The following is a 26443-nucleotide window of genomic DNA, read 5'->3' on the forward strand; positions in this document are numbered from 1 at the left end:
TGTTTTGGCAGTACCCTTGGTAATACCCATATTAGTACCCATGTTAAAGCCCTTGCAGGCTGCTCTTTCCCTCCCCCCATCTCCAACCCTATTTAGTTCATTACCTCCATCATTACTATTCTCACTGCATGACCCGTAGTTTATAGCTAAACCCTCCCCCCAGACACCTAGTTTAAAAACTCCTCCAACCTTCTAACCATACTTACCACCAGCACTGCTGCCCCCTCCTCATTCAGGTGCAATCCATTGTGACAAAAAGGATGGCGCCTGACTGAGAAGTCCGTCCAGTGTTCCAGGAACACAAACCCCTCTTTCCTACACCAGTCTCTAAGCCACACATTTACCTCCCTAATCTCCCTCTGCCTCCCTGGGCTAGCGTGTGGCATGGGTAATATTTTGGAGAATATTACCTTAGATGTCCTTGCTTTAAGTTTCTTGCCTAAGTCCCTATAATCTTTCTTAAGGACATCCCACCTACCACTAACTTTGTCGTTGGTGCCAACATGCACCAAGACCGCCGGGTCATTCCCGCCAGTCCTAACAATCTTTCTACCCGGTCTGCGATGTGTCGTACCCGGTCACCCGGGAGACAATAGACTGTACGGCGATCACGGTCCCGGTAGCAGATTGCCCTATCTGTGTTCCTGATAATAGAATCCCCTACCACCACAATCTGACTAGGTACCTCGCTATCTTTTATCCCATCTGCGCCAGAGGAACCACTCCTCCAGTTGGTAGAGGGAACAGTCTCCTCCAGCTCTGTCATTTCCTCACTACCATCCACCAAATCTTCATCCAATCGGGCGAATTTGTTGGGGTTTGGTAGTTCAGAGATGTTGTGCCTCCCTCTCTTTTTCTTCCTTCTAACTGTGACCCAGCTGGCTGCCTGGTCATCCTCATCTACCGGTGTACTCATCTACCGGTGTCACCCCAGTTATATTATAATGTATTTCTTTATGTATGTAGTTATTCATTTTAAGTTTCTAGACCAGACCAGAATGCTTGGGATTCCTGATTATGGCACATTGTACATGTTGTTCCACCAATAGATCTGTAATAAATCATTATTACATTGATATGACTTTGCAATTTGAGGTTTTATTTCCATTTTACTATGGTACCATTGCCAGATGCATGCAAGCATTATAGATGCAATTTGGCCACCATAAAGAACATGTTATTTTTTGTGTTTTATGTAATCCAAAGTGTCCAGCAGGTTTGTAGCTATTTACTAACTTTAGTACTTTTGCCTGTGCTGACTCAGATACAATAAGGTTTTGAATTGGAGTCTAAAAGCCATTGTTGATTGTTAATGTAACACCCACAGAAATATGTTTCAGAAAATTATCACTATCACAACCCTCTTTTTTAATTATTATTAACATTTACTTATATAGCACCGTCATATTCTGTTGTGCTTTACTCTTACAGAAGGGTGAACAAATTGTTAGAAAATGTATCCCCTATAAAGTGTTTTTCTGGGAGAATAGTGTTTCCAGAGTTTCTTTCCAGATGGGGTTCTGAAAATTTTCTAGAGAAGCATGAACTTTGCAGTTTCTGGATTTAAGATGATATGATAAAGTTAAGGTAAGATATAATTTCTGATTTATATGTACTCCAGAATCCCTAAGGATTCCACAGAACTGGTAACTCATTTTCATCTTATTGGTTGGGCATTTTGCTGGAACTGTTTCTCCGCCTTTCTTTCACTTAACCCAGTTGGAAATCACATACAAACAGAATTACAGAAACTAGAGAACACATTATAGGAGGGCGATTCAATTGTGCCACACGCCCCCTGCTGGGCGTCTATACGGATGGGATGCCAATTGGCTTTTTTTATTGCTTTCAGGTGTGTTAAATGCTAATGGCCATCTGATTAGAGAAAAAATTGTATAGCTCTGATGGATGCCTATTCGTATACACCCCCCCCCCCCCCTGCTCCCCAGGGCCCTAGATTGATAGTTGAGGGTCCTCTTTTTCCAGGGGTACCAGATTTTATAAAATCGGCCCTGGGAACCAGAGATATCTGACTTAAAAGCAGTGGTCCCCATCTATATTTTCGTCGGTGGATTGCTCTGGCTCCTGAACTGTGATCCCCAAGTCCCTAGTACCTTATGAAAGGTGGGTCTCTCTAGTTTTTAGTCCAATGAAATTTAAGAAATCTATTTCCAGGATCTGGAGATATCTGCAGTCAAGCAAGCTGCCCACCAACCGGAAAATTATGACTATTAAGCCCACTCCACTATCCCCCCCCCCCCGCCCCTATGTATTTACCACCCTGGAAGCCATGTACCAGGCTCCCTACATTCAGCCCAATGCCTCTTCTACAGTTTAGTGTTCTCCCTCTCTCCTGCCCCATCTCCCACCATCTGTGCAGTAAAGTAGTAATTAGCACAAAGTACAGCTCCAGGTCTCACATACTGAGTGGAAGATAGAACACCCCCTACCGCCCGTGGGACATCAAAGCTGCTGATGATAGCACCCCCCACCCCTATGACTGGAAGATGGGTAGGGGCCCAAATGCATTGCTTTGCCCATGTGCCTACACTGGTGTTAAGACGGCTCTATAAACCACAGATGGCGCTTGCCCCTATAGTCAGGGCCGTCTTAACAGAGGTGTAGGCCCCTAGGCACAGCAATGCACTGGGCCCACTACCCATCCTCCAGCGGCAGCTTTGATGTCCCGCGGGCTGTAGGGAATGTTCTATCTACCGCTCAATGGAGGTGATTCCGAGTTGTTCGCTCGCTAGCAGATTTTAGAAGCATTGCAAACGCTAGGCCGCCGCCCTCTGGGAGTGTATCTTAGCTTAGCTGAAAAAGATTAGCAGAATTGCGAATAGAAATTTCTTAGCAGTTTCTGAGAAGCTCCAGACCTACTCACAGATTGCGTTCAGCTCAGGCCGTTTCGTTCCTGGTTTGACGTCCCAAACACGCCCTGCGTTCGGCCAGCCACTCCCCTGTTTCTCTAGACACTCCCGCGTTTTTCCCTGACACGCCTGCGTTTTTCCGCACACTCCCAGAAAACAGCCAGTTTCCACCCAGAAACACCCACTTCCTGTCAATCACACTCCGATCACTTCAACGATGAAAATTCTTCGTTCGGACGTGAGTAAATCTACTAAGTTTTGTGCTAAAATACTTACCGCATGCGCACTGCGTACCATGCGCATGCGCATTTTTGCCTTAATCGCTCCGTTGCGAAAATCTGCAACGAGTGACCAACTTGGAATGACCCCCAACATGTAGGACCTGGAGCAGTAATTTCTACTAATTACTCCTTTACTGCACAGATGGGGCTAAACTGTAGAAGGGGGCATTGGGCTGAATGAAGGGTCCAGGTACATAACTTCCAGGGTGGTATGGGGTGTTTAATATGCAGGGGAGGAGTGGATAGTGGAGTGGGCTTAATATTTATCATTTTCTAGTGGGAGCTTGCTTGACTGCAGATATCTCAAGTTCCTGAAAATATATTTCTTCGATTTGAATGGGATAAAAAACTAGAGAGTCCCACCTTTCAGGAAGTACTGGGTACTTGGGGATCACCAATGAAAATCTAAAACTGCATATAAGGTGTGTGGAGCTGGAGCAGGGACCAGCTGCTGGAAGCCACTGTCCACCAAAAGGTGAGAGTCACAGCTTTAGGATTATACCCTCAGAAATACTCTAAGTCAGACAGAACCGGAGATATCTGGCTGGGAAGAGCAATTAACAGACTCGGATGGGGACCACTACTTTCAAGTCAGATATCTCCGGTTCCCCAGGGACGATTTTCAAAAATCTGGTACCTCTGGAAAGAGGGGACCCTCAGCTATCAGCCTAGGGCCCTTATACTCCTGGGGCCCTTGGGCAAGAGCCCATACGAAAAGACGGCCCTGCCTATAGTAGTATATTTGCCCTTGCTGGTTCTAGTCTTTCTGCTGTGTGAAATAGCAAATATATTCTCTCACCACATACAGTATAAATGTGTGCAAATATAAATATAAAGAGAGATTATACTGTATAAGTGATGTAGCTTTAATGTGAAAAAATGACATACTTGAATCATTGCCAACAAGGCAAAAACCACTAATTTTGTAGCATGCAAATGTCTATTTTTTGTCATCAATTCAATCAGTTGTGCCTCAGTGAAATTCTGCTACGTCTGATACCTGCCTCAATACACAACAGTGATTATCCTAATATTATTATATACAATATTCTAATCTTTATTGCATAACATTCATTTATGACATAGTCAGTGGAGCTTTAATGATTTTATTGACGTTCAAATTTTGAAGACAACCAAAGCATGACATTGAGTCTGGACAATCAGGTCTATCAGCCCACTCATACAGACTTATTGAGATGCCCAATTTATACATGTTCCATTCCACATTGGTGTGGAACAGTCTGTGATGTTGCCTCATTTTGGTCTGGGGTCTTTTCAGTGCGAATGCCTCATGAGTAGAGCTTAGAGATCAATGAGTAATATTCTTAAGGGAAATAATACAGTATGTAGCTTCCAGGTATGTTCTCTGACAAATATTCCAGTGTAGAAAGAAGACCATAAAATGCCTGTGTGAATAGACTTAATATTATCATAACATAGTATTTGAGGTTGAATAGAGGCAAATTGCCCATCGTGTCAAGTTAGTCCTTTTCATTCTTTATCATTGCTGACATTGGACAGTTTCCAGCAAAAGAAGATGTTGTGCGGCCCATTCAATGAATTGAAATTCTTTCAAGTGCAATAGCATAGACTGTTGTTTAGTAAATATGGTCATAGATGTTCTATACAAGAGAAAAATAGTAATTTAGCACCTGCCAGACTTCTTATCTACAACAAAGTACAATATCCTGACACTCAGATCTTTATCTCCTCCCCAGACACCGAGCAGCTTCATGCCTCCTCAGAGAGATAGGACATTTTTTTTGCTTTTCTTTTACTGGTCAGATAAGAATTCCCATGTCAGCCATCTCTCTTAATCTGTACATCCCATCACGCTTTAAAGGGCACCGAAAAAAAATAGAAAAGCATGTTTATTTCACACTCTAACAGATAACAGTGTGTATCATAGCAATATTACATCTTTACAGCTGGCATTTCAAATAGATGATAACATAATTGCATGGAGGCACATAAATATAAACAGAGCCGGTTTACACTCCTACATAGCATTGCTTATTGTTCTTAAAATAGGTAAAACATTACATATTCTCTTAAATATTCATCTATGGCATATTTGTGAAATATACAGTATTTCCATATAAGCAGGGTTCATTGAGATAATTAGAGGCAGTTCCATTTGTACATGGAACTTAAATGTTATTACATATGAGAATGCTAGGCAGTAACCAGTGTAACAGTGCTAGGGAATGTTGTGTTGGCAGTTTACCCTTTAGCTGGTTCTGCTTTCTATAAAAGCCGTAAGAGAGAGTATACTGTGTAATTGATGTAGCTATTATACCTAGGTAGTACGAGTGGTGTAAACAGTATTCAGGCCTGAGTCTGCCAGGTAGACGTAGCCACACCATCAAGACTGCGTGGCCACTCCCTCATCGACAGTGGTGCAGCATTTAAAGCAGGGGTGGGGAAACTCAGGCCCGTGGGCCGTATAAGGCCCGCAAAGCCACTTGATCCGGCCCTCCCAGGCTCACCCTAACCAAGGGAGATGCCGGGCGCCCACTGAGATTATGTTACTAGCGGGCGCCCCGGCTTCCCCTCAGCAGCAGCCGGAGGCAGGAGCTCACTCCTGAGCTGCAGCTTCCGGCTCTGGCAGTGTGCGTGTGTGCCTGTGCAGTGCTATGGGAGAGATGTCATGACGTCTCTCCCATAGTTCTGAGGAGCGGGCAGCCAGGCAGAGGGCAAGGGTCCGGAAGCAGAGCATGGTTGGTGAGTATTGTTTTTTCTTTCTTTTAATGTGTGTGTGTGTGTGTGTGTGTGTGTGTGTGTGTGTGTGTGTGTGTGTAAGCAGCGCTACTAGGGGTTATATCTAATGGGGTTAACCTTGAATACCACACAACTTTCATTCTGCTGCCACTCTGACACAGCCCTTCTATCTGCTGCTCCACCCCTCCCTCTGTGTGTCCGCCCCGCCCCCCCCCCCCCCCCCCCCCCCCCCACACACACACACAAACACTCACTTCATCACCTAAACTAGCCTATTATCAACACACATCACACTCCCAGCTCACCAGCCCCCTGAGATGAGTTTGGGATGAAGCTATTTACGCTGAATTCTCTCTCTTCATTTCATTTCTTGGCCAGGGTCTTTCCACATCTTCTAGGTTCTCCTTCTGTCACCTGGTGGTCTCATCTTCCATGTTACCATGACTTTCTTTTGTCTGACCTTTGAAAATGCTGCATGTCTGTAGCTTATCAACTGATCCTAAATGTTAGCAGTGTAGCAAACTAAACTTGAAGGTATATTTTTGACTATCTTGTCTTAAGTCCATGCGTAAATGTGTTAACTCCATCTGTGGAGCTGCTTTTATCTGTACTCTACTGTCCATTGAACCGGTCAGCTGCAATTAATTTCTCATGAGCACAATTACCTGCTGCTTATATTTATAGTCAGCGTTTTACAGCTCTTACAATTCCTAGTTTGGATCTTTCTGCAGAGTGATGCTGAGGTGAGCTTATGCCTGCAATGCGTAACTGCTAGCATTTCGTTGATCTACCTTTATTTACGGGGAACTTTCGCCATTTCACTTTTTTAAATATATTTTTTATTGAAGTAAAAGACCATTTGTAAATTAGGTTAGTGTAACATAGTGAAAATGATGACTATCAACATTAATCCTAAAAAATGCAGACAAGAGGAAGCCAAAGGAAAGTTCCTTCCTACAAGGCCACAAAGCAACATCCCTACAGTTACATAACAAGAGCAAATCAATAGGCCATTCAAATCCCCCACATGGAATCTTTAGAGCATCTTCCCTTAGAACTGAATACTCAAGTTATGATATAGGCTAGTACAGAGGTTCTCAAACTCAGTCCTCAGGACCCCACACAGTGCATGTTTTGCAGGTAACCCAGCAGGTGCACAGGTGTATTAATTACTCACTGACACATTTTAAAAGGCCCACAGGTGCAGCTAATTATTTCACTTGCGATTCTGTGAGGAGACCTGCAAAACATGCACTGTGTGGGGTCCTGAGGACCGAGTTTGAGAACCTATGGGCTAGTACATGGTACAAGACAAGTTTAAGGAAATATGTGGATCTTTGGGATATAATCTGGCATTATACCATAGAGTATGGAGGACAAATTGTTTCCTTTTTAAGACTGATTCTATTTAGTAAATCATGAAAACATTTATCTTTCACAATTGCTCTTGTGGGCAGATGCTGTGCAGCATAGCAAGGGTGCCGCTATCTTGCCTAAGATCAGTTCTGTAGTTTCAGCCACCGCACATGGCTTCCACATCCAGTCCTGTGCAGTATGTACTGTATATACAGCGCTGTGACATTACCCTTGTGGTTCTCTGCACTTCAGGCATTCTCAGCCAATCAGCAGCCACTGCCATAGAAACAGCCCACTAGTTGGCTGAGAGTGGTCTGACACTTAGCAAGTGGTCTGGCTCTTAGCCAATCAGCGGTCAGCCCGTTAATTAGCCAAGAGTCAGACCACTCTCAGCCACCAAGCGGCCTATTTCTATAGCAGCAGCCGTTGATGCAGGGAAGGGTTGCTGGGACCTGTAGTCCCACTGGGACTCCATCTTCGGAGAATTGCAACAACCAACATCAAAAGACTTTATCACCTGGGAATTGCAATGGCCACCATCAGAGACTCATTGTGATGAGTAGCTCTTTTAGTGTTCTCCATGCACCTTCCTCACAAGCGTTTTTGTTTATCTAAAGTAGAGATGAGCGGGTTCAGTTCGAACTGAACCCCCTTGAACTTCACGCTCTGAGTCCGGATCCGAGTCCGGCTCAGGTTTTCCCGCCAGACTCGGAAACCAAAACGAGGCAAAACATCTTCATCCCGCTGTCGGATTCTCGTGGGTTTTGGATTCCATATAAGGAGCCGCATGTCGCCGCCATTATCACTCCAGTCCTGGAGAGTGTAGCGAGAGGACGTGTCTCCTCAGTGTCTGTGCGGGAAAGTGGCGTGGTGCGTGGGGAGGCGACCTGCTTTTTTGTATTATTCCAGTGGTGCTGTCTTGTGCTACATCAGTTCAGTGGTGGTGTCATGTGCTGCATGAGTCCAGTCACAGTGCTGGTGTTCTGTGCTGCCATAAATCCAGTGCTGCTGTATAAGTACAGTCCACTGGTGCTGTCTTGTGCTGCATCAGTCCAGTGGTGGTGTCCTGTGCTGCCAGAAGTTCAGTGGTGGTGTCATGTGTGAAGGGGGTTGTCCCCCACCTCCGTTCGTCTCAGCGGGCTTTGGCGCGGCGGCGGGTAGGCCCCAGCTTGGAGGGACTTGCATCCGTAGGGATTAAAGCCCCTCCAATCACGTCACCGTATTTTGAATGGCGCACCAAGCGCGAGCCAATCGGAGCTCGCGCCTTGGCCGCCAATGAGAAGACGCCGTGGCGAGCCAATCAGAGCTCGCCGCGTCATAGCTCCGCCCGCTCCCAGCATCATATAAGAGACGCTGCGGAGTGGGAGAGCTCAGTCGGACGCCGGACGAGGAAGAGAGAAGAGCTCCTGCAGAAGAAAGAAGATCTCCCACAGAAGACTGAAGACCGGGCGGCGGCGGCGGAGCCTACAGAGCCGGCGGCGAGGACGACGAAGAGGAAGACGTCGGCGGAGGAAGGCGCCCAGCAGCGTAAGTCCGGCGGAGAGTGCTGCAGCGTGTGGAAAGCAAAAGAGCCAACGAAGCTCCCCGCTGCAGCCTATCCCACCGAGACAGGTAGGCGGCCCTGGGCCACCTGCACTTATATTTAGTCCACCCTAGAGCACCAGGGACAGGCACTAGGCCTGCGGGGATAACCAGGCCCTCTCGGCCTGTGCCCACGGTAGTCAGGCCTCCTGCCTGTGCCCACAGTCCAGGCCTCCGGCCTGTGCCCCCACCGTTCAGGCCATCCAGGCCTGTGCCCACAGTTCAGGCCTCCAGGCCTGTGCCCACAGTTCAGGCCTCCGGCCTGTGCCCACAGTTCAGGCCTCCTGTCTGTGCCCGCCGTCCAGGCCCTCCAGGCCTGTGCTCACAGTTCAGGCCTCCGGCCTGTGCCCACAGTTCAGGCCTCCTACCTGTGCCCACCGTCCAGGCCCTCCAGGCCTGTGCCCACAGTTCAGGCCTCCTGCCTGTGCCCACAGTACAGGCCTCCGGCCTGTGCCCACACGTCAGGCCCTCCAGGCCTGTGCCCACACGTCAAGCCCTCCAGGCCTGTGCCCACACGTCAGGCCCTCCAGGCCTGTGCCCACACGTCAGGCCCTCCAGGCCTGTGCCCACAATTCAGGCCCTCCAGGCCTGTGCCCACACGTCAGGCTTCCAGGCCTGCACCCTCACCCAGGCTTCCACCTACTGCATCTTACAGGACTCGGGGTGGTTTTGTACAGACCGGCCCGGACAGGATCAGTTGGAAGTGGGCCGTGTGGCAGCTTCCGAGGGGTTCGTGGTTGGGCGTGAGGAGCCGGCTGGCCCCACGCGGTGTACACTACAGGGGATTAGAGAGTGTGGAGTAACGTTCCCGTCCCACGCGCCACTATTTCCCGGTAGTCTGGAGTGGACGTCCGTCCGCTCTGGACCCCCGTTCACGTCCTCAGTTAAGAGCCGAAGGAAGTAGCTAGTGACCAGCATTCGGTAAGTGGAATTGGTTATTCGGGGTTAACCTGTTGTGCCGGGGAATTGTTCTACCGACTTGTTGGTTAGTGACTATATTTAGTTAGTCCGGTCTCTGCTAGTTCGGAATAGAACCAGTAGCCTCAGTTGCTGAAGTTATTTTGATCAGGTAGGCGTAGTTGGCTGTAATTTGTTGTTTGCCGTTAGTGTAGCCTGCAGTTAGGGAGGCTGCTCTTCTTGCCCCAACAGAAGCAGAGAGGTGTGACCATCAAGGTGACCAGCGAGTCGGGAGTGAGTATTACTCTGTGTCCGTTTGTCATCGTCCCCGTATACCGGTCAGGGGTTGTGCTCACGGACGTGAGGACCCCTCTCACCACACAACGTGCGAGAGTGCGAGTGTGTGAGAATTGGGTAGCTGAGGCCTTTTGGCCAGTGATGACCTTCCGCCCAGCCGGTGAAGGTCGCAGCTACCCCTGACGCGTCCTGAACTTCCGACGGAGGTCGACACGCACGTCTCAACCGGTACGTTCCTTCCTCCTAGGTTCTTCGTCGACCGCTGCAGGGAGGTGTTCGTGCCGGCGATCGATCCGGAAGGCGGAGTTCCCTGACGCTTCTGGGTATCGTTTGTGACGGGAGTTGCCACAGGTGGGTGGAGTGACGACACCTGCACGGCAGCAGGCACTATATCACTGTCCGGGCCTGTTACATTTGGCGTAGTTGGCAGGATGGACGAAGATCAGTCACACACCCCCGCCCAGAAGACGTTGGGAGATGAGCAAAGACGATCCGCCCGGAGGGACTCAGATGCCAGTTCCACTCAGGTGGCCCGGAGGGGGTTGGACGACGAGCGACGAAGGTCATCCCGTCGACTCAACGTCGGGCCAGCCCTCGCCCACTTACCTCGGTATGACAGGCGTAATATGACCTTGGAGGACTGGAAAGCCCGACTAGAGGCGACTTTCCTTATCTACCGGGTGCCCGACGACTTACGAGTGCCCCTCGCCCTGAATTCCCTGGAAGGCGAGGCTCGCCGGACAATCCTCTTACGACCTGAAAACGAACGCGAGGAACTGGAGGAGATCTACGATATACTGGGGGATATCTACGGGGACACCTCCTCCGCGGGAACCCTCCGACAGCGCCTGTTTGGCCGGTTCCAGAGGGAGGATGAGTCCATACCCCAGTATGCCAACGCACTCCAGGAGATGATAGGAGAAGTGCGTCGAAAGGATCCTGATGGGTTTGGGGCACTCACCAATACCAGCCAGATATTACGGGACCAGTTCGCCATGGGACTCAGGAATGTGCCCTTGAGGCAGGTCATGCTGGATAAAATATCCCAGGATGATACCTTGACCTTCCATCAGGTAGAAATTGACGCCATAGCCAGGGACCGAAATGCCAAATACGGACCTCACGCTGTGTTCCCCCAGTGGGTGCAACCGGTGTCCGCACCAGTGGCTAGCAAGGAAACCAACCCATTGGAAACCTGTGTGCAAGATCTAAAAGAGACCTTCCTCTGGGTGACCAAAGAGATGAGGGATGAAGTCGCCCAACTGCGGGATGAAGTGTACCGGCGGGACCACCAGGGTACGGAGTCCAGATCCCGAGAGAGGGACACCAGACGGCCCCGTGGACGGAGCGCTGGACCAGATAGCCGTCCTGGAGAGGGCCGGGGCCCTCGTTGTTACCGCTGCCATCGGTACGGGCATATCACCCGAACCTGTACGGAAGCGATCCCAGAGGCACAGTTAAACTGACCTCCCTCGCGGTAACGGGACCACCCCGTGAGGGAGAGCGACGAGGGGAAGTCAGCCATTAACGAACAGGCTGAATTGGTAGGAGAGTGTCCCATAGTAGTTGGCCGCCTTGGGGGGAAAGATCAGTCCTGCCTGTTGGATACCGGCTCTCAGGTATCCACCATGTCTGAGGCATGTTTTTTGGAACACTACGCTCATCTCAAGGGTGAGGTGTCCGAGAGCTTCATTACCCTCACTGCGGATAGTAACCTGCCCATCCCCGTGGTGGGGGTGGTGTGGATGGAAATGGAAGTTTGTGGCCAAAACCTGGGCAGAAAGGGGCTGCTGGTAGTTAGCAGTCCCGGACTGAGCCATGGCCCGGTGATCCTCGGAATGAATGTGCTCCGACATCTCGATCGGCTATTGTTCCAGGAAAATGGACCACGATACTGGAAGAGTTTGGGAGTTCAGCGTCCTGTCCAGCAGGCTTTTCAACAGGTGGGATGACAACAAGGAGCCAGGGGCCTAGGGGCTATCGATGAACACCTGGGCCTTTTGAAGATTGGTCACCACCAGCGCCTGAAATTACCCCCTTGTCAAGAGATCCTTATCCCTTTGGAGGTACGGACTCACCAGAGCCTAAATGGCATGGAGGTAATGGTAGAGCCAACGGATGTGCTAGGAGTAGGGTCTGGGGTGATGGTGGCTTGTACCGTGTTGGTGGTGATCGGGGGAAAGGTCTCCGTCCGTTTCTGTAACCTCACCGACCAGCTTTGTCGAATCCCGGCAGGAGCAGTTATCGCTCAGGTGGTGGCAATTCATGAAGGTAGTATTCAGGGGATGCGAAAACTCTCCCTACGGCCAGAGGCTTCGGAAGCATGGGCATTGTCTGTTCGAGTGGAGGAGCTAGAAGAGGCCAGCCCAGAGTGGAACGGTACGGTTATCCGAACACAGATGGACGTGTCGCTGGAAGAGTGCGCGGCCGGGGATGTGGCCAAGTTGGATCAGATGCTCTGGAATCGGCAGAAAGTTTTCTCGCGACATGAGGAGGATTTCGGATACACTGATGACCTGCAACATGAGATTCGCACCGGAGATGCCCCCCCCTGTTCGAGAACGGTATCGGCCGATACCTCCCCGATTGTATCAGGAAGTCAAGACAATGCTGCGTCAAATGCTGGAAAATCACGTGATCCAGGAGAGTAAGAGTCCATGGGCTGCACCCATAGTCCTAGTCCGAAAGAAGGATGGGACCATCCGTTTTTGTGTGGACTATCGGAAGTTGAACAGTTGCACCGTCCGTGATCGAGGAGTCCCTAGCCGCGTTGGGCAATGCAAAATTCTTTTCGACCTTGGACCTGGCCAGTGGATACTGGCAAGTACCTGTGGCCCCACAGGATAGGGAGAAAACCGCGTTTGTTACTCCCATGGGGTTGTTCGAATTTTGTCGCATGCCGTTTGGGTTGAACAATGCGCCCGCCACGTTCCAACGGATGATGGAAATATGTTTGGGAGATTTGAATTTTGAGGCCTTACTGATCTACCTGGACGACATCATTGTGTTTGCGGCAACCTTGGAGGAACACTTTGCTCGACTTGACATGGTTTTCCAGCGGTTGGAGAAGTATGGTCTGAAGCTTAAGCCTCGGAAGTACCATCTGTTGAAATCCAGTTTGGAGTATCTCGGGCATGTGGTGTCCCGCGATGGAGTATACCCAACCCCTAGCAAGGTTGCGGCAGTTCAGGAGTGGAAGGTGCCCACCACTGTCACGGTACTGCAAGCGTTCCTGGGTTTGGTAGGGTATTACCGATGCTTCATCAAAGATTTTGCCCGGATAGCGGAACCTCTACATGCGTTGCTTCGAGGGATCGCGACTACGAGGAAAGCAACCCTGGAGACATGGGGAGGAGCGCAGGACCTGGCCTTTAACCGACTGAAGAAAAGTCTCACGGAGGCTCCGGTGTTAGGGTATGCAGATTTTGAGAAGTCCTTCATTTTACACACGGATGGAAGTCTGCAGGGGTTGGGTGCGGTCTTAGTTCAAGTTCAGGATGGACAGGAGCGGGTGATTGCCTACGGCAGTCGTAGCTTGCGAGAGACCGAGAGGATCCCAGACAACTACAGTTCCTTCAAGCTGGAATTGTTGGCAGTGGTGTGGGCAGTAACTGAGAAATTTGCGGAATACTTGACCGCCGCTCACGTGGACATCTTTACGGACAACAACCCCTTGGCGTATCTGGAGACTGCCAAGCTGGGTGCCCTAGAGCAACGGTGGGTGGCCAGGTTGGCCAAATTTTCCTATAAGATTCATTATCGTTCGGGGAAGAGTAATACCAACGCGGATGCCCTGTCTCGCTTCCCAGTGGAAATCCCAGAGCCTGGTGAGAAAGAAGACGACGGTGGGGAGGAAATGCCGGATCTAACTCGTGTGCGGCAGCCCGTTGGTAGAGAGTTGTGTCAACAGAACGCCCAGACTGCCTTACTCAGGTACACGGAAATGGACTGGGCACAGGAGCAACAGGCTGACGAGGGTTTGGACCTTATTCGGCAGTGGATACAGAGGGGTCATCTGCCGTCTCGACGAGAACAGGATGGGTTGACAGTATTCTGTAGAAAGGTGATGCGTCGTTGGGACCAATTGCGGGTCTGTGCTGGTACTTTGCGGAGACAATGCTATTAGCAGCAGGAACTGCGTACTGTTGAACAGGCGGTGGTGCCGGAAGTCCGGGTGCGGGCATTGGTGGAAGAGGCGCACGAACAGGGGGCCCATTTGGGGCCCCATAAGACATACCATTGGTTGAGACGCCAGTATTTCGCCCCCCGGCTGCAAGCGGTCGTGGGTCAGGTGTGTTGTGAGTGCAGGAGGTGTGCGGTAGTTAAGCCACAGGAACAGCACGTGCCCATCCAGACGATCCGGACCAGTCGGCCGTTGGAGTTGCTGATGATTGACTATGTGTTGATTGGGGAGTCGGTTAGTGGACACCAGTATGCCCTGGTGATGACTGATCATTTCACCAAGTTCACGGTAGTGGTCCCGACCCGAAACCAAACTGCGGAATCAGCAACACGGGCAATCATTGAACATTTCATTCGGCAGTACGGTTGCCCCGAGCGGATTCATTCTGATCAAGGGGCCTGCTTCCAGGGGCAGCTGATGGAACGTCTCTGCCATCTTTATGGCGTCCAAAAGTCCCGTACGACGCCTTACCACCCGCAGGGAAATGGAGCCTGTGAGAGGTTTAACCGGACTTTGCTGCAGATGCTCCGCGTGTTGGAACGAGCTAAGAAGCAATGATGGCCCGAACATGTGCAGGAATTGGTCTGGACTTATAACAACCGAGTTCATCACACCACCGGGTTTTCCCCCTTTTTTTGTTGTTTGGTCAACCGGGGCGGAAGGCGCACGACTTACAACTGTCCGGAACCGAAAAGGAAATTCCCCTGGCCCCTGCCGAATGGGTAGAGGAACATCGACTACGGCTGAAGGTGGCCCACGAGCTGGCTGGAAGACTCATCGCGGATCAACAACATGCGCCTGCGAGGTCCCACGAACCTGGGTCGCTGGCCGTGGGCCAGCGGGTTTTGGTGCGTGAGGTCCGTCCGGGGGGAAAACTGTCAGAACGGTGGGATGTTACCCCATATATTATTCGCCGTCGCTTGTCCCCGGGTGGTCCAGTGTATCAAGTGGAGTCTACTGATGGGACTGGACGTCTACGCACGTTACATCGGAGTAAACTGCGACCTTGTCCATTCCTGGATCCGGTTATTGATGCTGGGTCCCCTGAAGAGGCGGACGGTGTTGAGGCTCCTGCCTGGGAAACTCCTGTTCCCCTGCCAGACGAAGAGTGGTGGTTGCCTGATGAGGAGAATCAGCCGGGTGAGTCATCAAGGACTAAACCCCCGACTGACGTGGTCGCTCCTGCCTTACCAAGTCGTTCTCAGCGTTCAAATAGGGGTGTTCCGGGCCCCCGCTACGCAGACCCAAACTTTGTGTGGCCGGACTCTTGCCTTGTGGGGACCACAAAGGACAAAGGGGGGGAAATGTGAAGGGGGTTGTCCCCCACCTCCGTTCGTCGCGGCGGGCATCGGCGCGGCGGGCTTCGGCGCGGCGGCGGGTAGGCCCCAGCTTGGAGGGACTTGCATCCGTAGGGATTCAAGCCCCTCCAATCACATTGCCGCATTTTGAATGGCGCGCCAAGCGCGAGCCAATCGGAGCTCACGCCTTGGCCGCCAATGAGAAGACGCCGCGGCGAGCCAATCAGAGCTCGCCGCGTCATAGCTCCGCCCGCTCCCAGCATCATATAAGAGACGCTGCGGAGAGGGAGAGCTCAGTCGGACGCCGGGCGAGGAAGAGAGAAGAGCTCCTGCAGAAGAAAGAAGATCTCCCACAGAAGACTGAAGACCGGACGGCGGCGGCGGCGGAGCCTACAGAGCCGGCGGCGAGGATAACGAAGAGGAAGACGTCGGCGGAGGAAGGCGCCCAGCAGCGGAAGTCCAGCGGGGAGTGCTGCAGCGTGTGGAAAGCAAAAGAGCCAACGAAGCTCTCCGCTGCAGCCTCTCCCACCGAGACAGGTAGGCGGCCCTGGGCCACCTGCACTTATATTTAGTCCATCCTAGAGCACCAGGGACAGGCACTAGGCCTGCGGGGATAACCAGGCCCTCTCGGCCTGTGCCCACGGTAGTCAGGCCTCCTGCCTGTGCCCACAGTCCAGGCCTCCGGCCTGTGCCCCCACCGTCCAGGCCCTCCAGGTCTGTGCCCACAGTTCAGGCCTCCAGGCCTGTGCCCACAGCTCAGGCCTCCGGCCTGTGCCCACAGTTCAGGCCTCCTGCCTGTGCCCACCATCCAGGCCCTCCAGGCCTGTGCCCACAGTTCAGGCCTCCTGCCTGTGCCCACCGTCCAGGCCCTCCAGGCCTGTGCCCACAGTTCAGGCCTCCTGCCTGTGCCCACAGTACAGGCCTCCGGCCTGTGCCCACACGTCAGGCCCTCCAGGCCTGTGCCCACACGTCAGGCCCTCCAGGCCTGTGCCCACACGTCAGGCCCTCCAGGCCTGTGCCCACACGTCAGGCCCTCCAGGCCTGTGCCCACACGTCAGGCTTCCAGGCCTGCACCCTCACCCAGGCTTCCACCTACTGCATCTTACAGGACTCGGGGTGGTTTGTACAGACCGGCCCGGACAGGATCGGTTGGAAGTGGGCCGTGTGGCAGCTTCCGAGGGGTTCGTGGTCGGGCGTGAGGAGCCGGCTGGCCCCACGCGGTGTACACTACAGGGGATTAGAGAGTGTGGAGTAACGTTCCCGTCCCACGTGCCACTATTTCCCGGTAGTCTGGAGTGGACGACCGTCCGCTCTGGACCCACGTTCACGTCCTCAGTTAAGAGCGGAAGGAAGTAGCTAGTGACCAGCATTCGGTAAGTGGAATTGGTTATTCGGGGTTGACTTGTTGAGCCGGGAAATTGTTCTACCGACTTGTTGGTTAGTGACTATATTTAGTTAGTCCGGTCTCTGCTAGTTCGGAATAGAACCAGTAGCCTCAGTTGCTGAAGTTATTTTGATCAGGTAGGCGTAGTTGGCTGTAATTTGTTGTTTGCCGTTAGTGTAGCCTGCAGTTAGGGAGGCTGCTCTTCTTGCCCCAACAGAAGCAGAGAGGTGCGACCATCAAGGTGACCAGCGAGTCGGGAGTGAGTATTACTCTGTGTCCGTTTGTCATCGTCCCCGTATACCGGTCAGGGGTTGTGCTCACGGACGTGAGGACCCCTCTCACCACACAACGTGCGAGAGTGCAAGTGTGTGAGAATTGGGTAGCTGAGGCCTTTTGGCCAGTGATGACCTTCCGCCCAGCCGATGAAGGTCGCAGCTACCCCTGACGCGCCCTGCACTTCCGACGGAGGTCGACACGCACGTCTCAACCGGTACGTTCCTTCCTCCTAGGTTCTTCGTCGACCGCTGCAGGGAGGTGTTCGTGCCGGCGATCGATCCGGAAGGCGGAGTTCCCTGACGCTTCTGGGTATCGTTTGTGACGGGAGTTGCCACAGGTGGGTGGAGTGACGACACCTGCATGGCAGCAGGCACTATATCACTGTCCGGGCCTGTTACACATGTGCTGCCATAAGTCCAGTGCTGCTGTATAAGTCCAGTCCAGTGGTGTTGTCTTGTGCTGCATCAGTCCAGTGGTGGTGTCCTGTGCTGCCATGAGTCCAGTGTTGCTGTATAAGTTCAGTCCAGTGGAGCAGTCTTGTACTGCATCAGTCTAGTGGTGGAGTCCTGTGCTGCCAGAAATCCAGTGGTGCTTCCGTATAAGTTCAGTCCAGTGGTGCTGCCGTATAAGTCCAGTCCAGTGGTGCTGCAGTATAAGTCCAGTAGTGCTGCCATATAAGTCCAGTTGTGCTGCCGTATAAGTCCAGGGGTACTGCCGTATAAGTCCAGTTCAGTGGTGCTGCAGTATAAAGTCAGTAGTGCTGCCATATAAGTCCTGGGGTGCTGCCAAATAAGTCCAGTGTTTCTGCCATATAAGTCCAGGGGTACTGCCGTATAAGTCCAGTGGTACTGCCGTATAAGTCCAGGAGAACTGCCGTATAAGTCCAATCCAGTGGTGCTGCCGTATAAGTCCAGTGGTGCTGCTGTATAAGTCCTGGGATAGTGCCCTATAAGTCCAGTGGTGCTGTCTTGTGCTGTATATTATTTACTGCAAATAAAGGGGTTATTAATATTTAATCCAAATAATTTTTTCTGAGTTTGCCCTGTGAGGTGTAGGGGTACGCTCTCCTGTGCTGCATATTGTTATATAACTCCAGAAAAATAATGGAGAACAAAAATCTGGAGGATAAAATAGGGAAAGATCAAGAACCATTTCCTCCTACTGTTGCTGCTGCCGCTGCTGTTGTTGCTGCTGGGAGCCGATCATCATCCAAGAGGGAAGACCACTTGTACTACTTCAACAAAGAAATTGACTGTCCAACAGTCCTTTGCGTAGAAGATTAAATATGACAGCAGTCATCCTGTTGCAAAGTGGATAACTAAGGCCTTGACAGGTATGTTGGTGTTAGACATGCGTTTGGTATCTGCCATTAGTGCAGTGGGAATTAGACAATTGATGGAGGTAGTGTATCCCCGGTACCAAATCCCATCTAGATTCCACTTCACTAATGCGGTTGTACCCAGTATCCACTTAACCACGGACATGTGGACAAGTGGAGCATGGCAAACTAAGGACTACATGACTGTGACAGCCCACTGGGTAGATGTATTGCTTCCCGCAGCAACAACAGCAGCGGTAGCAGCATCTCACAAATGCCAGCTCGTTCCTAGGAAGGCTACGCTGTGTATCACCGGTTTCCGTAAGAGGCACACCTCTGACAACCTCTTGCAGAAACTGAGGGACATCATCACACAATGGCTTACCCCACTTAGACTATCCTGGGGATTTGTGATATCGGACAACGCCACCAATATTGTGCATGCATTACATCTGGGCAAATTCCAGCACATCCCAAGTTTTGCACATACAAATAATTTGGATGTGCAGAATTTTCTTTAAAATGACATGGCTGTGCAGGAGACAATGTCGGTGGCCCGAAAAATTGCGTGCCACTCCTAGATGGGCCAGGTGTTTGTGCCGCCCACTTGGGTCGCTTAGCTTAGTCATCCAGCTACCTCATTGCACCACTTTTTCTTCTTTGCATGATGTGCTGTTTGGGGTCTAGTTTTTAAAAGTGGCATCCTGTCTGACACTGTAGTGCCACTCCTAGGTGGGCCAGGTGTTTGTGCCGCCCACTTGGGTCGATTAGCTTAGTCATCCAGTGAACTCATTGCACCTCTTTTTCTTCTTTGCATTATGTGCTGTTTGGGGCCTAGTTTTTAAAAGTGCCATCCTGTCTGACACTGCAGTGCCACTCCTAGATGGGCCAGGTGTTTGTGCCGCCCACTGGGGTCGCTTAGCTTAGTCATCCAGCGACCTCATTGCACCTCTTTTTCTTCTTTGCATTATGTGCTGTTTGGGGCCTAGTTTTTAAAAGTGCCATCCTGTCTGACACTGCAGTGCCATTCCTACATGGGTCAGGTGTTTGTGCCACCCACTTGGGTCGCTTAGTTTAGTCATCCAGCGACCTAGGTGCAACCTTTTGGCCTAAAAACAATATTGTGAGGCGTTCAGAATAGATTGGAAATGAGTGGAAATGAATGTTATTGAGGTTAATAATACCGTAGGATCAAAATTACCCCCAAATTCTTTGATTTTAGTTGTTTTTATGTTTTTTTTCAAAAATCATCCAGATCCAAAACCAAAACACGAAAGGTGGTTTTGGCAAAACCTATCCAGATCCAAAACACGAGCGGGGTTCCAAATCCAAAACACAAAACCCGAAAAGTGCCCGCCGCACATCTCTAAAGTATCTTAATTTCTAGCTCCATAACCACTAAAAGCAAACAGCTTGACTAATCATCTTCCTCTGTGGGTGACATTTTTTAGCGAATCACTAAATGTAATAACCTCTGAGTTCCGGAAATACAGGACTTTTGTGCGTGTCACAAAGACAGCAGATGCTGCAGACTCCTGCCAGTCCATACAACCAAATTTGCATGTATTCACCAATGGGTATTTGACCATGGTGGAACTCTATTGCAGTACTTATATCTATCTACTTTCCCTAGAAATGCTCTCTTATCTGTACTGGCATGACACCCTGCAATACGTTAGTAACAGGGGTCATGATGTGATACCATACAGAAAGCAGATGCGTCACTTCCTACTACTATAATGCCATCACGGCAAGGGCATAGCTACCATAGGTGAATGAAGTGCAGCTGCTATGGGGCCCAGAGCTTAGAGGGGCCCAACTTCCCTTTCACAGTTACATGTGTTATATACAAGGGCATAGCTACCATAGGTGTAGATAGTGCAGCTGGTATGGGGCCCAGAGCGGAGAGAGGCCACATTTTCTGTCACAGTTACATGTGTTCAGGGGTGGAGCGCAAGCTGTAGGTGCCGGCAAAGTTAGAGGGTGCAACACCTGGTCTGGGATGCCAGTTCTATAGAATTTTTTTCATTGAGGCATGGGGGGGGAGATATCAAATGGGGGGGGGGGCAGCTTTGGTGCTTTATTTTAATTGAGAGTTTGGGGGGAAGGTTCATGTCTGTTGGGTGGTCACATTTAGGGCACTATTTTCATTGAGATTATCGGATCTGGGAGGGACAGTTTTGGGACATTATTTTCATTAACAGATTGGAGGATTATCAGGTCTGTGGGAGGTCACATTTGGGGCATTATTTTCATTAATGGATTGAGGGGTTGTGAGGTCAGGTCAGTCGGGGGGCATACATTGTGTTTTTAAATTATTTAATTAGACAAAAAATAGTTAACTACAGCTACCTCCATAGTGGCTATACCATGGTGTAACATGTATAAGGGGCTTTACCATGGCATAACATGTATAAAGGGTTCTACCATGGTGTAACGTCTATAAGTGGCTCTACTGTGGTGTAAAGTGTATAAGCGACTTCACTGTGATGTAACGTGTATAAGCGGCTCTACTTTGGCATTATGTGTATAAACGGCTCTACTGTGGTGTAACATGTATAAGCAGCTCTACTGTGTGGTGTAACATGTATAACAGACGCTACTGTTCGGTGTAATGTGAATTGTTACTATTCTGTGGCCATGCCCCTTCCCCATGTAGCCACGCCCCTATATTTTTAGTTGCACGCCTTCGGCGCCCACTGTCCATATTTTAAACATGGTGGGCACCCAAAGGAAACTTTCACCCTGAGCTCCCCAAGGCCTAGAACTAAGTAAGGATTTTTAAATATTTATTCTTTTCAAATATAACATGCCACCACCTGTTGGCCAGGACCCCAATTCAGTACAGGGGAGGGGGCGCCAAAACTCTTGCTCCGGGCACCATGGCATCTAGCTACACCTCTGCATGTGTTATAAACACTTTTTACTATAAGGTGGTACATAGGGGACCTTACAAACGTTTGCCTTGGGGGCTACAATATATCTAGTTATACCCCTGGACATGCTCATTGTAACGTGGTACAACATGAACTGTAAGGCATTATAATGTTAACGCATGAACTAGAGCACTGTAATGTGGCACAGTATGAAGTGGAAGCACTATAGTGTAGCATAATAGGAAGTGGGTACACTGTACTATGGCATAATATAAACTGGGGGCACTGTAGTGTGGCATAATTTGAATTGGGGCACTGTTGTAACATAATATCAATTGGCGGTCCTACATTGTGACATATTATGAACTAGAGCACTACAAATGTTCATAAAATAACCCAGTACACTACAATGGGGAATAAATTAACTAAGGCACTACTATGGATTAGAAAATGTACTACTGTAGGGCACTATTATGGGGCATAAAATTAACAACTGCTGTGGAGGTATTTCTCTAGAAACATTGGGACAGGGGCCCCTTCAAAAAAAATCTGGTAATGGATGAGAGCAAATGAGAATCGATCATTTTCTCCCAAACACTGGAAAACTAACAAAACCTGTTGTTCATACAAATTGGTTAAACACAAATTCAAATTCAGCCAACTTGTATGAATGACTGTTTTTGTCAATTTTGCAGTTTTTGGGGGCAAATGGTCGATTGCCATTTGCTCTCATCCATTACCAAATTTTCATTGCAACCAGCTAAATCTGGCATATCTATTATAGGTATATATACACACACACATATATATATATATATATATATATACACACATACACACACACACACACACACACACATTTACTAAAGAACAAAACAACAGCCTCCCCAACACACACTCAAACACACAGTTGTATGCCATGCTTTACGCATGTATTTTTCCTCACATACAGCCCCAGTACACACACACGATGTATGCCGCACTGACACACATTTTCACACACACACACACACACACACACACACACACACACACACACATGTATGCCACAGTTACACGTGTATTTTTCCACACACTCACATACAAACACACACAGTACAGTAGCGCACGCAGGGGGGGTTTCTGAGTCCCCAGAAATTCCCCCTGATAGAGCAAAAATAAGATTTTAAACCTACCGGTAAATCTTTTTCTCGTAGTCCGTAGAGGATGCTGGGACTCCGTAAGGACCATGCTGGGACTCCGTAAGGCCCATGGGGAATATACGGGCTCCACAGGAGACATGGGCACTTTAAGAAACACTTTGACTCTGGGTGTGCACTGGCTCCTCCCTCTATGCCCCTCCTCCAGACCTCAGTTAGAGAAACTGTGCCCAGAGGAGATGGACAGTACGAGGAAAGGATTTTTGTTAATCCAAGGGCAAGATTCATACCAGCCACACCAATCACACCGTATAACTTGTGATATACTACCCAGTTAACAATATGAAAAACAACAATAGCATCATTCCAAGACCGATGAAACTATAACATAACCCTTATGTAAGCAATAACTATATACAAGTCTTGCAGAAGTAGTCCGCACTTGGGACGGGCGCCCAGCATCCTCTACGGACTACGAGAAAAAAGATTTACCGGTAGGTTTAAAATCTTATTTTCTCTAACGTCCTAGAGGATGCTGGGACTCCGTAAGGACCATCCACACCGTATAACATGGAATATACGAACCAGTTAACAGCATGAAACAAAACAGCATCAGCCCGAGACTGATCAAAACTGTAACATAACCCTTAAATAAGCAAAAACTATATACAAGTCTGGGACAGGCGCCCAGCATCCTCTACGGTCTAGGAGAAAAAGATTTACCGGTAGGTTTAAAATCTTATTTTCTCTTACGCCCTAGAGGATGCTGGGGACTCCGTAAGGACCATGGGGATTATACCAAAGCTCCAAAACGGGTGGTAGAGTGCGGATGACTCTGCAGCACCGATTGAGCAAACATGAGGTCCTCATCAGCCAGGGTATCAAACTTGTAGAACTTCGCAAAGGTGTTTGAACCCGACCAAGTAGCAGCTCAGCACAGCTGTAATGCCGAGACCCCTCGGGCAGCCGCCCAAGAAGAGCCCACCTTCCTAGTGGAATGGGCCTTAACCGATTTTGGTAACGGAAATCCTGCCGTAGAATGTACCTGCTGAATCGTGTTACAGATCCAGCGAGCAATAGTCTGCTTTGAAGCAGGGCCGCCAACTTTGTTGGCTGCATACAGGACAAACAGTGCTTCTGTTTTTCTGATCCTAGCCGTTCTGGCCACGTAAATTTTCAAAGCCCTGACCACATCAAGGGACTCGGAATCCTCCAAGTCACGTGTAGCCACAGGCACGACAATAGGTTGGTTCATATGAAAGGATGAGACCACCTTATGCAGGAATTGAGGACGGGTCCGCAATTCTGCTCTATCCATATGGAAAACCAGATAGGGGCTTTTATGTGATAAAGCCGCCAATTCCGAAACTCGCCTAGCCGAAGCCAAGGATAACAACATGACCACCTTCCAGGTGAGATATTTCAACTCCACTGTCTTAAGTGGTTCAAACCAATGTGACTTAAGGAAACTTAACACCACGTTAAGGTCCCAAGGCGCCACCGGAGGTACAAAAGGAGGCTGAATATGCAGTACTCCCTTCACAAAAGTCTGTACTTCAGGTAATGAGGCCAATTCCTTTTGAAAGAAAATGGATAAGGCCGAAATCTGAACTTTTAATGGAGCCTAATATTAGGCCCAAATTCACTCCAGTTTGTAGGAAGTGAAGAAAACGGCCCAGGTGGAATTCTTCCGTAGGAGCATTCCTGGCCTCACACCAAGAAACATATTTTCGCCATATTCGGTGATAATGTTTAGATGTCACGTCCTTCCTAGCCTTTATTAGCGTAGGAATGACCTCATCCGGAATACCCTTTTCCGCTAGGATCCGGCGTTCAACCGCCATGCCGTCAAACGCAGCCGCGGTAAGTCTTAGAACAGACAGGGACCTTGTTGCAACAGGTCTGCCTTAGAGGAAGAGGCCACGGATCTTCTGTGAGCATTTCTTGCAGATCCGGATACCAGGTTCTTCGTGGCCAATCTGGAACAATGAGAATTGTTCTCACTCCTCTTTTTCTTATTATCCTCAACACCTTGGGTATGAAAGGAAGAGGAGGAAACACATATACCGACTGGAACACCCACGGTGTCACTAGGGCGTCCACAGCTACCGCTGTCAGGAATCTGCATTCTCCATCACGTCACATTCTGTGAACAGGCGGCTCCTGTTTGCAGTCCTCTGTCTGCAGAGATACCCCTGTGTATTGGACCTGTGGAACTACAGGTCCCAGCAGTTCCAGTTCCGTTCCAGTTTCAGGTTCCAGTCTGCAATCTTTTGTTTCCAGCAATCTCCTATTTCTGGCATCTCCAAGTTGTTTTCCTGTTCCAGTGTTCCTGTGGAACTACAAGTACCAGCAACCACTCCAGCTCTCCTGCGAGTCACATTCAGTGTGCAAGTTCCTGTGTTCCAGTCTCCAGTCTTCATTGTTCCAGTTTGCTACAAACTCCAGTAAAGTCCGCACACCAATTTGCAGTAAGAGACTCTCCTCGGGTGTTTTTCAGTTCTCAGTCTGTGCACCTAATTACCAGCTTTCCACTCTGTGCATTGCCTTTAGCACTTAACATCTTGCTGTGTTAGGACTGTCTCCTGCTAGGGCCTTGCTTGGCTTAAAGACGTATGCTTCTACAGTGACTGTGTGCTTTGATTGCTATTTGTTATATATCGGAGTTTCGATTGCTGCATCTGATTTCATTATTGCCTTATCATTTATATCAAGTTACAAGTTCATCTTCATTGCTCATTTGTTACCAGTGACTTTTGAATATCGGATTAAGTTATTATTCATTGTTCCTGTCATCCGTTAACCCTGTGTGATAATAAATACCAAGCGCACATGCGCGGAACTTTTCGTCAGTCTTCCTGTTTCCTCTATCACTCCTACACTGACCCACTAGTGCCCCCTCCGGGGACAGACAAAGTTACAGAATCCTGACAGTAGCTTTTTGTTGAGACGGGATGCCATCATGTCTATTTGGGGTAGTCCCCACCGACTTGCAATCTGCGCGAAGACTTCCTGATGAAGTCCCCACTCTCCCGGATGCAGATCGTGTCTGCTGAGGAAGTCTGCTTCCCAGTTGTCCACTCCCGGAATGAACACTGCTGACAGAGCGCTTACATGATTCTCCGCCCAGCGAAGAACTCTAGTGGCTTCCGCCATTGCCACTCTGCTCCTTGTGCCGCCTTGGCGGTTTACATGAGCTACTGCGGTGATGTTGTCTGACTGGATCAGAACTGGTCGATTGCGAAGTAAGATATCCGCTTGACGTAGGGCGTTGTATATGGCCCTTAGTTCCAGGATGTTGATGTGGAGACACGTCTCTTGACTTGACCAAAGTCCTTGGAAATTTCTTCCCTGTGTGACAGCTCCCCAACCTCGGAGGCTCGCGTCCGTGGACATCAGGATCCAGTCCTGAATGCCGAACCTGCGGCCCTCTAGAAGGTGAGCACTGTTTTGCCACCACAGGAGAGATACTCTGGCCCTGGGGGACAGGGTGATCCGCTGATGCAATTGCAGATACGACCCGGACCATTTGTCCAATAGGTCCCATTGGAAGACCCTTGCATGGAATCTGCCGTATGGAATGGCTTCGTATGTTGCCACCATCTTTCCCAGAACTTGAGTGCAATGATGTACTGACACTTGTTTTGGTTTCAACAAGCTCATGACTAGAGTCATGAGTTCCTGCGCTTTTTCCTTCGGAAGAAAAACCCTTTTTTGGTCTGTGTCCAGAATCATGCCCAAGAAGGGCAGACGAGTTGTAGGATTCATCTGCGACTTTGGAATATTGAGAATCCAGCCGTGTCGCTGTAACACATTCCGTGAAAGTGATACGCTGCTCAGCAACTTCTCCCGTGATCTCGCTTTTATGAGATCGTCCAAGTACTGGATAATTGTGACACCTTGCTTGCGCAGGAGCACCATTATTTCCGCCATTACCTTGGTGAAAATTCTCGGGCCGTGGAAAGC

Source organism: Pseudophryne corroboree, chromosome 5, assembly GCF_028390025.1.
Source record: "Pseudophryne corroboree isolate aPseCor3 chromosome 5, aPseCor3.hap2, whole genome shotgun sequence".
NCBI classification, from domain to species: Eukaryota; Metazoa; Chordata; class Amphibia; order Anura; family Myobatrachidae; genus Pseudophryne; species Pseudophryne corroboree.